This window comes from Cervus canadensis, chromosome 10 (genome assembly GCF_019320065.1).
Source record: "Cervus canadensis isolate Bull #8, Minnesota chromosome 10, ASM1932006v1, whole genome shotgun sequence".
Lineage (NCBI taxonomy): Eukaryota > Metazoa > Chordata > Mammalia > Artiodactyla > Cervidae > Cervus > Cervus canadensis.
In genome coordinates, this window is record NC_057395.1 from 68,572,028 (window position 1) to 68,589,091 (window position 17,064).

General features: G+C 41.2%; 1 protein-coding gene across 3 annotated transcripts in view; it reads right to left on the minus strand.

Moving 5' to 3' along the window:
- The window catches only part of ZHX3 (zinc fingers and homeoboxes 3), a 111,436-nt gene that overhangs the window by 70,251 nt on the left and 24,121 nt on the right, over positions 1-17,064 (minus strand). Inside the window, exon 1 of one of the 3 annotated variants that reach the window (XM_043480235.1) lies at positions 8,102-8,347. The exons of the other annotated variants lie outside the window; for them this stretch is intronic. The gene's annotated coding sequence lies outside the window, so the exon portion shown is untranslated. Of the gene's footprint in view, positions 1-8,101; positions 8,348-17,064 lie in introns of those variants that run through there. 3 annotated transcript variants of the gene reach the window in all.

Sequence of the window (17,064 nt, forward strand, 5' to 3'; positions counted from 1 at the left end):
TGATGGACAGGGAGGCCTGGCATGCTGTGATTCATGGGGTCGCAAAGAGTCGGACACGACTGAGCGACTGAACTGAACTGAACTGAACCATTATCCCTGTTCCAGCCTGGCAACCATTAATATCCTTTCTGCTTTGATGAATTTATCTATTATGGATATTTTATATAAACGCAATCACACACTACGCAACCTTTTGCATCTGCTTTCTTTCACCTGACATCCTGTTTTGAGGTGCTTCCACACTGTAGCATGCATCAGTACTTTCTTTTTATGGCTGAAATATATTCCATTGTATGGATATATCACATTTCATTCATCCATTCATCCACTGATGGACATTTGGGTTGTTTCTGTCTTTTGGCTACTGATTGGCTAGTGATTGGTGCCACTGTGAACATCTGGGTACAAGTACTTGTCTGAACACCTGTCTTCAATCATCTAGGGTATATACTTAGAAGTAGAACTGCTGGGTCATATGTTAAGTCTATATTTAACTTTTTCAGGAACTGCCAAACTGTTTTCCATGGTGGCTACACTGTTTTACATTCTCACCAGAAAAGCACCAGGGTTCCAACAACCTCATCAACACTTCATATTTTCTGTTCAGTGTGTTTTTAAATTATATCCACCCTTGTGGATGTGAAGTAGTATCTCATGGTGGTTTTGATTTGCATTTCCCTAATGACCAATGATGTTGAACATCTTTTCACATGATTGCTGGCCATCTGTATACCATCTTCGGATAAATGTTCAACCAAGTCTTTTTTCCATATTTTAATCGGGTTATCTTTTTGTTGCTGAGTTGTTAGAGGTTTTTTTTTTTTTAACATATATTGGATACTAGACCCCTCTCACAGAGAAGGCAATGGCACCCCACTCCAGTATTCTTGTCTGGAAAATCCCATGGATGGAGGAGCCTGGTAGGCTGCAGTTCATGGGGTCGCTAAGAGTCAGACACAACTGAGTGACTTCACTTTCACTTTTCACTTCCATGCACTGGAGAAGGAAATGGCAACCCACTCCAGTGTTCTTGCCTGGAGAATCCCAGGGACAGGGGAGCCTGGTGGGCTGCTGTCTATGGGGTCACACAGAGTCGGACACGACTGAAGTGACTTAGCAGCAGCAGCAGCAGGCCCATCTGAGATTTGCAAATTTTCTCCTATTCTGTAGACTGTCTTTCCACTTTCTTAATAATGTCCTTTGATGCACAAAAGCTGTAAATTTTGGTGAAGTCCAACATATCCATTTTTTCTTCTGTAGCTCACACCGTTAAGAGTCATTTCTAAGAATCCATTACCAAATTCAAGGTCATGAAGATTCACCCTTATGGTTTTTCTAAGTGTTTTGGCTCTTCCAATTAGGTCTTTGATTCATTTTGAGTGAATTTTAATATACGGCATGAGGTTGGAATCTCATTGCATTCTTTTGCACGTTGATATCCAGTTGTCCTGGCACCATTTGTTGAAGAGACAGTCCTTTCCCTCACTGAATGGACTTGGTACCTTGGTCAAAAAACAATTGACTATAGATACATGGGTTTATCTCTGGACTTTTAAATTCCATTCCATAGATCTATTTTGTCCATCCTTATGCCCCTACCACATTGTTTTAATGATTGTAGCTTTTTTTTTTTTATTAAAAACTGGATTTAGAGGGATATACATTCCATAGACAGAACGTAGTCCATCTCAAAAGGTAAGAATAGCCCTGGGAGTAACACACTCCATAGACAGAATGTGGGCCATCTCAGAAGGCAAGAGACCAACTGTACTTTGTTTTTTCTTTAATTGGGAAGCATGAGTTCATCCTTCTCTTTCAAGATTGTTTTGACTATTTGGAGTCTCTGGCAATTTCATATGAATTTCAGCATCAACGTTTCCATTTCCGCAAAAAAGGCTGCCTGGATTTTGGTAGGCATTTCACTGAATCTATAAAGCACACTGGGTAGCACTGCCACCTTGATATCAAGTCTTCCAACCCACAGACGTGGGGTATCTTTCCATTCTATAACATATTAATAATTTCAAGTTACCTTAAAATATCCTTGATAAGGTAATGTCATAACGTAAATTCCTTTAGTTGTATCTCTAGGTAATCTATTAAGTATGTCCTGAAGTAAGTCACAAATATGAAGTTTATTTACCATGGGGAGCTCAGTATTCATATTCCAGAGAAGGAAGGCCAATTACTCAGGGTCTGGCCATTTGCTTTTGTTTATGGGGAAGGTTAGAACTCAAGGATTTTCATTTCCTTGATTTACAGTTAGTTTTAATTTTCCTCTTTAGCTCCCAGCAGAGGAATTGATATGCATGAATCTTATATGTTCCCTGATAAGAGTCAGTTGTTTAACAGGCGTCACAGAATGGAATCATGAACTCTCTTTCCATATAGATCAAATTTTTAAAAGTTGAAGATGAAACATTAGCTACTTTGCCAAAGATTGTGTGCAAACGTGTGCTCAAACACCCTTGGTTGGGCTTCCCTGGCGGCTGAGTGGCAAAGCACCCACCTGCCAATGCAAGGGGCACGGGTTCAATCCCTGATCAGAGCACTAAGCCCGTGTGCCACAACTACCGAACCCAGACGCTCTACAGCCTGTGCTCTGCAACGAAAAGCCGGCACAACGGGACGCCTGTGCCCCACAGCTGGAGAGCAGCCCCCATCACTTGCTGCAACTAGAGAAAAGCCCACACAGCAACGAAGACCCAGCACAGAAAAATAAAAAAGATCATCTTTTTTTAAAAAAGAATTAAATCTTATTAAAAAAAAAAAAAACACCCTTGGTTACTTACAGCTTAAAGTATCAACTATAATCAGGAGGGAGAGAAGAAAGCTTTCTGAAAGTCTTTTCTCTAAGAACTTTTTGGTGAAGACTATGAGGGGACAATTGTTTGATGTTATAAACATAACTTGGGCTGGACAGTTTGTTCTTTGCACTCATGTCAAAATTAGAACTGAAGACAATTTAGTAACCCAGAAAAAATAACTGTGGTATTTTCTGAGAGTAGTGATTTCAAGGAATTTATAGATTCCCCAAAAGAAAAGTCATCTTAAAACCAGTAGATTATTAGTCTGAGGGGCAGTGACTGCTTCAGTTCCCAGGTTCAGTGTCAGCTTTTCAAAGCTTTGGTGTATCTCAACATACGGGTCACCTGGGACTCATGGTCCAAGGTGGTCCAGTAATATCAAAAAAGGCTTTACCACTATGGAGAACAGTATAGATTCCTCCAAAAACTAGGAATAAAACTACCATATGACCTAGCGATCCCACTACTGGGCATATACCCTGAGGAAACCAAAAGTGAAAAAGACACATGTACCCTAATGTTCACTGCAGCACTATTTACAATAGCTAGAACATGGAAGCAACCTCGTTCATCAAAAGATGCATGGATACAGAAGCTGTGGTACATACACATAATGGAATATTACTCAGCCATAAAATGGAATCTATTTGAGTCAGTTCTAATGAGATGGATGAAGCTAGAGCCTATTATACAGAATGCAATAAGTCAGAAAGAGAAAGATAAATACCATATACTAATGCATATATATGGAACCTAGAAAGATGGTACTGCTGAATTTATTTGCAAGGCAGCAATGGAGAAACAGACAGAAAACAGATTTATGGACACAGGGAGAGGGGAGGAGAGGGCGAGATGTATGGAGGGAGTAACACAGAAACTCACATCACCATATGTAAAACAGACAGCCAATGGGAATTCGCTGTATGGCTCAGGGAACTCAAACAGGGGCTCTGCGTCAGCCTAAGGGGTACGATGGGGAGGGAGATGGGAGGGAGGTTCAAGAGGGAGGGGGCATATCTATACCTACGGCTGATTTACGTTGATGTTTGACAGAAAACAACAAAATTCTGTAAAGCAATTATCCTTCAATTAAAAAATAAATTTTAAAGAATACAGTGTGGTAGTAAAAAAAGAAGAATGGACAAAGAAGTTGTGGTACATGTACAAGGTGGAATATTACTCAGCTATAAGAAGGAATGCAACTGAATCAGTTCTAATGAGGAGGCCGAACCTAGAGTCTAGTATACAGAGTGAAGTAAGTCAGAAAGAGAAAGACAAATCTTGTATACTAATGCATAAGTATGGAATCGAGAAAGATGGTACTGATAACCCTATCTGCAGGGCAGCACAGGAGACACAGGGATATAGGACAGATTTTTGGATACAGTGGAAAAAGGAGGGGGTGAGATGATTTGAGAGAGTAGCACTGAAACATATGCAGTATCATATGTAAAACAGTTAATGAGAATTTGCAGTACGAGGCAGGAAACTCACAGGTGGTGCTCTGTGACAACCTGGAGCGGCGCAATGGGAGGGAGGTAGGAGGGAGGCTCAAGGGGGTGGGGACATAGGAATACCTGTGGCTGGTTCATGCCGATATATGGCAGAAACCAACACAACACTGTAAAGCAATTATCCTCCAATTAAAAATAAAATAAAAAAAATTTTTAAAGGCTTTAAGAATCAAGCTGCTTATAAATAACTTCAATCAGAAAATACCATCTGGTCTTGAGATAAACAACTAGCAACCAAATCCTGGGAAAAAGAAATCCAATTCCATGTATTTTGTCATCTATAATGAAACCAAAGGCAATAAAAATATCTTCTGGCAGGTGCTCAGGGTCAGTGCCTTGGCAGGGAATGTTAGCTAAGGCAAAGTTAGAAGGTCTGATGTTTGTTTGGTTTATTTTCATTTTTGACCAGAAAGTTTAAGTTGAAAAGGGCAAAAAATGAGACAAGGGAAAAAAAGTAGACTTGGGCAAGAAATGGGGACCAGATAAGCAGGCAGAACCTGAGGCAGTGAGGTAACAGACAGGGAGGGGACAGCTGGCCGCGGGGGGACACAGAGTAGACAGCTCGCTGGCTGCATGTCCTGCCAAGATCAGAGGATCCTTACAGCACAGTTACAGCAAAGCTCGTCAGTATGGTCACGCTCAAGGCGTGCGTTTTGCCACCAACTCTTCAGGAACTGGAAAGCCCTTATCACAGGGCTGGTGGAGAGGGCACCCTCTGCTTTGGTGCCGCCACTGCCTCACGGGGTCCCGTCTCTAGGGCCCACACCATTTCCCCCCCTCTAAGAGCAGTTTGCACACTCTGACTGAACAACTGCACTTCTCTCTCCACACTTCCTCAGCTCTGTCTGCACTCCGTTCATCTGACTCTGGGTCAAGAAGCAGGGGAAAGGCGGGAGAAAGTGGCAGGGCCCCGTGAAATGGGGTAAAGGCTGTGTTCTCCTTGTTGGGAAGTAGAGCAGATGGAAATGAACTCTACAAGGAATGCAATGGAGGAAGGGGGTGCTGGGTCCTTTCCCATCCCAGAGACAGACATCCTGGGCCTCTCAAACCTAGACTCATAATTGCTGCTCTTGGGTAATAAAGCTGAATGCGCGACAGCCACTTGGGCCTGGGGGAAGTTTTTTCTCAATTATCAAATCATGTGCCCTAGAGGCTGTGAAGTTGTTTTTTTTTTTTTTCCTGTAGCTCTCTCGGCAGAGCAGTCAGGGGCCACACAGCAAGTGCTTCCTTGCTCCCCTCACCCCAGAAACCCCAGCAGAAGGGAGCCCAGATGGACGCTCGGGCAACACCTGCTGCGGGGCCAGCTAGGGTGAGGAAGCCCCCACCCCACGCTCCTGTAGTTAACACTCAGCGTCCTCTGTCGCCTCAAACAAGGGCTGATTTGGATCTAATGTGGTAATGGCTCTTGTGGTCCCCAGCCGGGTGCCCTAGGCTCTTTCACCGCTGAGCTCTTTCTCTCTTTTCTTTCTATAAAAGGAGCTTTCAGTTAATTGCAGGCTTGCCAATCTGTGCCCAGGAGCTAAACCCCAGGGGCATCTGCCCTGGCCTTGGCGGGCCCACTTCACTTTCCTTCTCTGAGCTCTTTGTGGTGGTCTTAGCTACGAGCTCCTGGAAACCAGGCCTGATTTGGCGAGCACTACTCATCAGGAAAAGAAAAGCAGGGGAGGGGTGGGGGGCGGTGAGGACACAGCTACAAACTCAGCATCCCTGGTTTTAAAATGGCCCAAACCTGGACAACAGCCTACATATCGGTCAGCATGAGAATGGACAGACAAACTGTGGGATTAATACAATGGAATACTACTCAGTGATTAAAAAGAAGAGGGCTTCTTTGGCCGTCCAATGGATAAGACTCCATGACTCCACTGCAGGGAGCACAGGTTCGATCCCTGGTCAGGGAATTAAGATCTTACATGCTGCATGGTGTGGCCAAAAAAAGAAAAAAGTTTCCAATATAGAAGACTCTCAAAATCACATTGAGCAAAAGAAGCTGCACGTAAAAGAGAATATACTTTACGATTCTATTTATGTGGAGTTCTAGAAGAAACATGATTAATGTATGGTGGTAAAAATCAGAGCTAACGTTCGGATGTGAAGCCTGACGAGAAGGGGCATGACAGGACTTCTCTGAGGCAACAAAAGTGTTCTATAGATTGTTGAGGAGGTATTTATATGGGTGTAAACATTTGCCAAAACTTATTAAACTATACAGTTAAAATCTGCACATTTTTGCTGTATATAAATTGTATCTCAATTTTCAGGAAAAAAAATTCCAAAGTCTTTATTAAATATAGCAAAATACAATTTTCTGTCACGTTGCACCTATGTAGCTACCATTCTGAGGAAGAGGCAAGATGTTCAAAGTATTCAAATATACTCCTGAAGACAAAACAAAGATAAGCCTCTTCAAAGTAGCGTAAAATTTATGCCAGAGCATTTAAGTCTTAAGACTGAATTAGATAAAGAATTCCCTCTAATTTCTCTCACTCAACATCCAAGTTAAATATTTTAAGAATGTTTTCAGAGCACAAAGTCTAGTGTAGAGGATGGAAAGACTAATTCGATATTACACACATTAAAAACGTGTGAAAAAATTTCCCGATTGTAAGAGTAATACACATTCAGTATAGGAAAACTGGAAAATACAGAAGACTATAGGGGAAGAAAATTCACATACTCCAAGATCATAAGCATAAAGAAGAAAATTAAAAGTCATCTGAAAAATATTCCCTATCCAAAAATAAGCAGTCAACATTTTCAGACACACACACTATTTTAACCAAATTGAGATTGTAATGTGCATACTGTTACTATTTTTTCACTTAAATTTATGTAACAAACATTTTCCATGTCATTGAGCATTCTTTGCATTTTTTGTTACTACTGAAATTAAATAGTTTTGTGTGATTATTGGCCATTTTTATTTCTCTGTGAGACAGCTTGGCAATTTAAAAAGTAATATTGATTCTCTTTCCTGATTATAATATAGTTACTGCTGAAATGTGGAAAATACAGAAAAGTATAAGACTATAAGGGGGAAAACTCACATAATTCAAACAAAAAAAAATCACTACTGTTAATTTTACTTTTCTTTGCATGTATGTTTTTCTTATAGAGTTGATATTCTAGATAAGTCCATTTCAGAGTATGTCTTTTTTCACTTAGCATCACTAAAAACTACATAAGCATTTTCCCTATCTCATTAAAGTCTATCTAAACTTTTATTTTTGTTAGTTTCATTTTGCCTGTAGAATTTTGTTAGCTGCAGAGAGGTAACAAAATTTAACAACTGCTCAGTGTCAGATACTTGAATATGTACATTTGAGCTTTTTTTACTTTATAAAGTGGAGATAAACATTTCTGTACATAAATGATTGCCTTAACCTATAATTATTTCCTTGGGATAAACTGTCAGTATTTTAATCCCTGGGTCAAAGACTATGAACTTTTTTAAAGACTCATACTGCCAAAGTGCTTTAAATTCTCTCCAGATAATTTAATGCACCTCTGACCTGGATCCTTATTTAGAAATATGAACAGAAAACCAACTAAGAATAAAACAGTAAGAAAAACAATAGATGCCTGAAAACAGGCACCAAATTGAATAGAGGAACCTAGCCCAGAGGAAACAGGGTTATTAACAAAGGAAACAAAATCAGTTTTGCATTCTCTGAAAGATCTGTGAAGACACCATTTCAAAGATCTATAAGGATACTAGGTGGAGAAAAGCAGTACTAAAAGTTACTACTGGAGAATAGAGAAACAGAACTAAAAAGTCACTTTTAAAGTCCTCTGCAGCAAATCTCTGTAGAGCAAAAGCGCTTGCGCTCCTGAAGCTCAGTCGTGTCTGACTCTTCGCGGCCCCGTGGACTTCAGCCCGTCTGTCTCCTCTCTCCATGGGATTTTCCACAAAAGAATACTGGAGTGAGTTACCATTTCCTCCGATCTTCCCTACCCGGGGATCAAATCTTCATCTCCTGCATTTCCTGCACTGCAGGTAGATTACCACTGAACCATCGGGGAAGCCTGCATAGCAAAAGGAGTATAATCAAAGATAGAAGTAGTGACCTGAACAACTGAACAGATAAATTCTCCCAAACCAAGTGATAAGAAGCGTGGTGCAGGGGGATAAATCTAGATGATCCAATGTATGTCTAATACACATCTATTTTTTTTAAAGGTGAAGGGATGGAGAGGGAAAAGTTGTCAAAGAAAGAAAATGAACAAATTTCTCTGAAGTTCTGAAGAGGAAACTGAGTGCTAGGTTGAAAGGGTCTGCCAATGGTTGATATCAACATTGAAAAAAGAAACACCTAAATACAACTTGGTGAAGATTTTTTAATTTCAAGAAAGAGACCCTGGCAATCTAAGGTGGAGGAGGATGGCAGGGTGTAACTATAACAAAAGGAAAAGTGGGTTTGTACCAGACTTCACATCTGTAACACCAGATGCTAAAACACAAATGAAACATTTTCTACCAAGTTTTGCAGGAAAAAAAAAAATCATTTTAAACTTAGAATCCTATAGCCCCCTAAAACCACCATTTAAGTAGGAAGGCACAATGAAGATATTTGGGGGGTTTCTCCCAGGTTTCTGACTTTACCAACCACATCCATGAAGGTACCACTTCACCAAAATGGGGAAGACCAGAGATCAGCAAGTTGTCAAAAAAAATACTAAGCACCCTTTCAGTGGTTTTGCTCTGGACTACTTCATTTAAATATTAGATCCTGTGATAATGCTGCAAACGCTAAGGGCAATCACAGAATTTCTCTTCTCATCCTCCCTACCAAGTAACATTCTGCCTCAAGCACCTGTTTTATGCATGTTTAACACTGTGGAGATAATACTGCACAGGTCCATTAGACACACTTAGGCTCTTAACTGCCTCTAACAAAGTCACTTCTAATGACAGTCAAACACCAACTCTAGAAACCTAGGTCCATTACATGCAGAGAAACTGGGCAAATAAGGAACCTAATCAAATGCACAGTGTCTCGTGACTACTTCTCACTAACATTCCCTAAAGATGATTATTTTGATCAGCTAGAGACTGGTACAAGTAATAACACCCACGATTCAGTCCATAAGCCACAACTCTTCAAGTATTCCATCTGGGTACGTACATGTGTGTATATAAGTGTCTGCACTTATGCATATATGCATGTGTTCACACACCAAGAATGTCCTATACCTTGGAAATGAGATTTTCTCCCTAACCTGCATCTGTCCAGCTGTAGCAGAGCTTCTAAAAGTCTACAATATGGAGCTCCAGCTATCTACCAACCAGGCAGTTGAATGAGGTCGCCCACCACTAAGGGCAAAGGCAAGTACATGTCCTGGGGAGGTAGCAAATGAACATTAATACAACTCATCTACAGTCACTGTGGGTCTTCCCTGGTGCCTAGATGGTAAAGAATCTGCCTGTAATGCGGGAGACCCAGATTCGATCCCTGAGTTGGAAGGGTCCCCTGGAGAAGGGAATGGCTACCTACTCCAGTATTCTTGCCTAGAAAATCCCATGGACAGAGGAGCCTGGCGGGCTTTCATGGGATCACAAAGAGTCAGACACAACTGAGCAACTAAAACACACACACACACACACACAGAGTCACTGTGAGTCAAAGACACACACAAGGAATTGCGTCCTCCAATCTCCAACCCAGACACTGTTCAGAACACAACTTCTCTCAGGAACAGTACATGGAAAGTCTCTGAAAAGTCTTGGATGGGAAGAGGGGAGGAGAAAGATAAAAGGGACAAATGTTATTCTCTATACCTGTGTAATTTTTGGCTGCTAAAAGTTTGTGAATTATTTACACAAATCTAAAAAGAGAAAAGAAAGAAAAGTTATTACACAAAAACCTCCATTTCTCCAACCTTTATAGTAGAAGAGTTTCCCAAAGTAACAAGAAAATTGTACATGCTTCATAATGTGACAATTACCAAAAAAATGAATGCTTATTACACTGTTACTTCAAAAGGAACACAACTGTTGACCAAATAAATGAGTTCATAAACAACTACTTTGTATCAATATTTTGCAAGGCCCCAAGCAGCCTGCCATCCCAGACTCTCTTCTCTCAGACCACTCACTTTTCCCTGCTGATCTTCTCTGCTCTGATCGCTTCAAATCCCATCTTCCGTGCCAACAAACCCCAAGGCCAGTTTTCTCTCAACTACAGAGTTAGCTGCTACCAAGTATCTGCTATCAGATGGTCCACTGCCTGCCATGCTCACTGTGTCCCAAGCCAGAATCATCACCTCTCTCAGACCTGATCCATCTCCTTTATTTAACATTCCATGGCAACTTTAGGGCTACTCATTCAGGAACTCTCCATCTCTGTGGAGGCAGCTGCTTTTGGCTTGGTGCCATCATATCTTTTGCCTAGAATAGTGATGGGTGCACAACAGTCACGGAAAATATTAGCTAACTGAATACATAGTTAAAACCATATACTACCATCAGTTCAGTTCAGTCGCTCCATCATGTCCATCTCTTTGCGACCCCATGGACTGCATGCAGCACACCAGGCCTCCCTGTCCATCACCAGCTCCCGGAGTTTCCTCAGACTCATGTCCACTGAGTTGGTGATGCCATCCAACCATCTCATCCTCTGCCGTCCCCTTCTCCTCCTGCCTTCAATCTTCGCCAGCATCAGGGTCTTTCCCAGCAAGTTGGTTCTTCACATCAGGTGGCCAAAGTATTGGCGTTTCAGCTTCAGCATCAGTCCTTCCCATGAATATTCAGGACTGACTTCTTTTAGGATGGACTGCCATGGTAGTTACAAATTAAGAAAACTAAAAAGAGCCTGGGGTGTTTCTCAAGCCCAGTGTCAGAGTTTAGTGGAAGGGCTACAAACTGCAAGTCCAGAGGCAGAAATTGGGCTGTGGGAGAGAAGTCTTAAGTGGCCAGAATGTTATCTGGGAAAAATAACATTAAAAATAACTGTACTTACAGATAGGGCCTAAAAGTGTCCCACAGATAACTACCATTCCTGTCTTTTAACAAATTCTGACCTTTCTGTTATATGCCCATCACCCCTCCTCTATAGTTAAACATTCTCTATCACCAGAGGTGCTGGACATAGGCTGAAAGCATTTTTGCACTATAAGGATGACAATCCTAAATTATTTTTAAAGCTCTTTTGAATCTCAGGGCACTATAATTATGTTTATTTATATATGTTATTTAAAGCAAAGAGTAACTAAAGAGCCTCTTGATGAAGGTGAAAGAGGAGAGTGAAAAAGCTGGCTTAAAACTCAACATTCAGAAAAACTAAGATCATGGCATCTGGTCCCATCACTTCATGGCAAATAGGTTGGGGGGAGAAATGGAAACAGTGACAGATTTTATTTTCTTGGGCTCCAAAATTACCGCGGATGGTGACTGCAGCCATGAAATTAAAAGACGCCTGCTCCTTAGAAGAAAAGCTATGACAAACTTAGCATGTGAAAAATCAGAGACATCACTTAGCCGACAAAGGTCCATCTAGGCAAAGTTACGGTTTTTCCAAGAGTCATGTACAGATGTGAGAGTTGGACCACAAGCACCAAATAATTGATGCTTCTGAACTGTGGTGTTGGAAAAGACTCTTGAGAGACCCCTGGACAGCAAGGAGATCAAGCCAGTCAATCCTAAAGGAAATCAACCCTGAATGTTCATTGGAAAGACTGATGCTGAAGCTCCAATACTTTGGTCACCTGATGCAAAGAGCCAACTCATTGGAAAAGACCCTGATGCTGGGAAAGATGGAGGGCAGGAGGGGAACGGAGCGACAGAGGATGAGATGGTTGGATGGTATCATCAACTTAATGAACATGAGTTTGAGCAAACTCCGGGAGACAATGAAGGACAGGGAAGCCTGGCAGGCTGCAGTCCATGAGGTTGCAAAGAGTTGGACAAGATTTAGCAACTGAACGATAACAACAAAATGTATTTATTTGCAATTATTCAACATTAAGATGTTAAAACTGAATAAACACAAATATTTGGAAAGTTTTAAGATGTCAACACACTTTAGACATATTAATGAATGGAACCTAACAGATGCTCTGTGTTTGTTTTTTTTGCAAAGGACCCAGGAACAACTGTAACACTAAATGTATATTGAAACCACTGCGGGTATCTAAATCCAAAAGACCCATCAGTCACATGTGTTACCACAAAAGGCTTGGCTGGTTCTTTTTTCAAAAAATAATTTATTTAGTTTTGACTGCGCTGGGTCTTCATTGCTATGCATGAGCTCTCTCTAGCTGCAGCAAGCAGGGGCTACTCTCTAGTCGCAATACGCAGGCTTCTCACTGCGGTAGCTTCTCTTGTTGCAGGGCATAGGCTCTAGAGCATGCAGGCTTCATCAGTTGCAGCTCACTGGCTCTAGAGCACAGGCCCAATAGCTCTGGTACGCAGGCTTAATTGCTCCACAGCATGTGGGATCTTCCTGGACCAGGGATCGAACCTGTGTCTCCTATATTGGCAGGCGGATTCTTGACTACTGAGCCACCCGGGAAGCCCTTGGCAGGTTTTTTATAAACTTACACACCATTCTTTAGGAATTAGGCCCCTTCTCCATTAACCTGAATCAGTCTCAGCCCTGGAAATCAGTCTGTCCATTCAAAGAGTTGTGTCTCATTTCAGGAGGCAGTAGAGTAAATGCCCCCTTGTTAGGTTTCTATGTGAGGTGAGTAAAGAAGCAGTTAGTAACAGGCACTTTCAGTCCACTGGCCTGGTCTCCAAGTTGTTCAAGTGATGGTATCCTGGAGTATTCTTGCTTGTAGCTGACTGTGAACACTTTCAGGGAAGAACGGGTAAAACGCAACTGTCTTCCTCTCCTGACCAAGCAGTACAGACAGAGATCTGGGAGATCTGACTTTAGTAGGAATTCTCATTTTTCACTGATTTTTGTCAGTTTTCACAAGACCCCCTCTGCAGCTTCTGGAGCTAGTAAGTGTCCCAGCCATCCCTTCACGGTCACCGGAAACTGTAATGGAGGAAAAAACATCTTTTCCCTCCACTCTGCTGCGTCCTTAGCTGGTCTCCTGTCTCCCTGTTCTTAGGGTGGTGGGGCCAAGAAGTATCCTCTGAGGAGACTGGGACTCTCCAGCTCCAACCCAGATCAGAGCTGGGCCAATACTCAAGTGCATAATCAAGAGTTATTTTCAATCATCACCAGGCCACTGGTGAATGATAATTTAGCTTCAGTTGTGTTGTTTAATGAAACTGTGCTTCCGATCTCAAGTTCATGAATGAGTGACTCCAATGTCACAAACAGAGAAGAAATAAAGGAGCTCCTTGTTTTACTTCAAATCTGAATTTAAAGGGCTGGTTACATCATTGCATGGATACAGATCAGCATTTTCCTCAGTACATCTCATTTTATTCATAAAAAAGGCATCTGTCATCCTTTGGGTAACATGTCATGGATGTGACCTTGTACCAAAAAGTATTGGACATATCTATAAAATATTCCAAAACTCGCATTTTTCCTTTCATTGGTTTTAACAATGTCATTTAGTGCTGTCAATTTTTTTTTTTTTTTTACAAAATCCAAGGTGGTAAAAGCTTTCTGCCCCTTAGATGACAAATGCCATAGGGAGATGACCCTGTCTTACTTGCTCACTGCTATCCCCCAGTGTCTAGCAGTAGGTGACACATAGTGCTGCTGCTGCTACGTCGCTTCAGCCGTGCCCCACTCTGCGCGACCCCACAGACGGCAGCCCACCAGGCTCCCCCGTCCCTGGGATTCTCCAGGCAAGAACACTGGAGTGGGCTGCCATTTCTTCCTCCAATGCATGGAAGTGAAAAGTGAAAGTGAAGTCGCTCAGTCGTGTCCGACTCTCAGTGATCCCATGGACCGCAGCCTACCAGGCTCCTCCGTCCGTGGGATTTTCCAGGCAAGAGTACTGGAGTGGGGTACCATTGCCTTCTCCAGGTGACACCTAGTAGGTGGTCAATAAAAGTTTGTTGAATAGATTTAATTATGTAAGAATGCACCTTGGTCCTAGTTGTAATTTTAGCAAAAAGACACCTATACACTAAAAATTAGTAATAAGAAGTCCAAATATATTTTGAGGCACAGTCAACACTGGAGTAAGTAAGAGGGTTTCAAGATGACAAGTTTGAAAGGAAAGTACTTATATGAAAGGAAAGTACTTGACAATGTTCTGTTGTGATTGCTGAAAAATCTGATAAATCTGTGGTCACAATTTAAAAATCATTAAGCTATTAAAAACTCCACAGCCTTCCTTTAAAAAGGGAGTTAAATCTAAAAAGAAGTAAAGGATAAGCAGCACTTTGCCTTGTTGAGCGCTGATTACATACAGAAAGGGTGCTTGGCACATTACACGCTAATTTCATCTAACCCTCAGGACACCCTATGAAACAGACGCTCATTACCTCCCTGTTACTGACAAGGAATCAGACACAGGGAGGCCCAGGGACCTGCCTTAGGTCACAGAGGGGCAAGGCAAGAATTTCAACCCAGACTATTGCTTTAAACCACTTGGCTACCTTGGCAGACACAGTGTTACACTGGTCATAAAATCACCAGGGCAGTCACCAGGTCCAAGTGAGCACGTGGAAAAGCGATTACAGGCCCTCAGTAAATACCGCTCACCATCTCCCTTCCTGTTCTCCTCTCCCAACTTCTGCATCAGGGGCCTCCCACCCTGGCTCCCTAAGTTGTAATTCGGGAAAACAAGCAGTGACCCAGTAATTTCCTTCCTCCCTGCTTACAAATTTGGGGGACTTTTGGATATTTTAAACAATTTGTGGTATTGTTTGATGCAGGCCACTGAAAAGAAATTAAACATGTTATAAATAATCAGGGAGGTTAAACACACAGCCTCGGGTCACACAGTATATGGGAGAACTGAGATTTCAACCCAGACATTTTCCCCCCTACCAAGCAGGGCTCCTTTCAGTAGTGGAAGGAGAATCACATAACCTCAAGGTAAGCTGTCTACATGATAATCGAAAGATAAGAGAGTAGAATTCACATAAAACTTGAGAATGTATGGAAGTAAGATGAGAAATGCTGCCAGGGAAGAGGCAAATCCAGAATAATACAAAAGACTTTGCAGAAGGAGGGCTACAGCAGTGTCTGTAAGTTGCCTGTTGCACTAAACCAAGTGAGTATAGGTTTGGAAAAGTTGGCTGGATTGATTTTTAAAGTATCTTCTCTTCTAATCAAAGATTCAATAATTATAACAGAAATGACACTTGGCTTTGTAATTAACTTAGCAAGCACAGAGAATAAGCACTCTATGAAAGCATTGGTTATATGAAAATGATAAAAGATGGATTAAGAAATAGATCTTCCAAATCTTTAGTAATTTTTATATGGGCCATCAACCAAAGTATGAATCTAAAAGAACCATTTTTGAGCATTAAGGAAAATTTTAATATACTATTTAAATGACATTAAAGAACTTACTACTAATTTTAGGTACATTAATGGCACTACAGTCATAGGTTTTTTACTATTTATACTATTTTGTAGTATTTTTCAATCATTGATAAATCATTTAAGTCACTACTTTTCAACTTGGACTGAATATGAGCATTACTGCTTATTTTTCACTGAAAATAAAGCAGTCTGATCATTTTCAGTGTTGAGGCTTTATTTTTTGTTACTGTTGTCTTTCTTCTGTGATTAGGATTTCCCAATTTAATGTCTACTTACAGGATTTAACTCTTAGGATATGTTTGGAAGACGCTGTTTTTAGTATTTAGGAGTCAAAATTATCCAAACACATTCATCAAGAGTGATGAAGTAATCAACTAATTGAGATTAATAATACTTTTTTTCTTTAAGCCAGAATTAGTCAAACTATTTTATGTATTGAAAAGAAAATTTACATTTACTTAATTAAATTGTAGATATACCATAAAAGCTTCAATTATGCACCAAAATAGGTTCAGAATATTTAGTGAAGGACAAGTTGGAGATTAACACTGAATTTATCCAGAAAAGACCAAAGTCCACAGCTCCGTAATGGTAGTGCTCTGCTGCTGACCTGGGTGCTCCTGACACAGGCCCATTCAGTTTATGAAAATTCACCAGCCTCTACACTATGTTCATCTTTCTTTATGTGTATTAGACTTCAATTAAAAAGCTTTCTCTGTCATGTTCCATACTTGAAGTATTACGGATGAAAGGACAGGGCATCTGGAATTTGCTTTCAAAGACCAGAAGACAGCGGGCCAGGGGAATGACGGTGAATGGTTATGGGCAAGGAAGAGGATGAATAAGGGATGGGAAAGAAATGAAATAAGATTAGAAAGGTGCTGACATTGTGGAGGCTGCACGATGGGCTAGTGGAGGCTTGTAATATATATTAGAAAATCACTGAAATTTAAAAAAAAGTACTAAAGGGAAAGCATAGTTACTGCTGTATCTGTGCTTGCTTGTGAGCTGCTGAAAGAACAGGGCAACAACCGACTTGTCTCAGAAAACCAGCGCGGACAAGGAGGAGATTAATGGGTGAACTACGGTAGCAACATGTCGCTCCACCTCTGTTCCCCATTGGCTCAAGTGATGAACTCAGGGCTGAGGGGCTTTAAGAACCCAGGGAGAGAGGGGTTTTGGTTTTTCAGTGGACGCACGCCTTCTAGGGTGGTGGACATACCTACTATTTTCAAAAAAAAGGAAACGTGGAGGAGGGATAAATGGGAATCTGGGATTAACAGACTCACACTACTATATATAAAATAGATAAACAACAAGGACTTACTGTAAAGC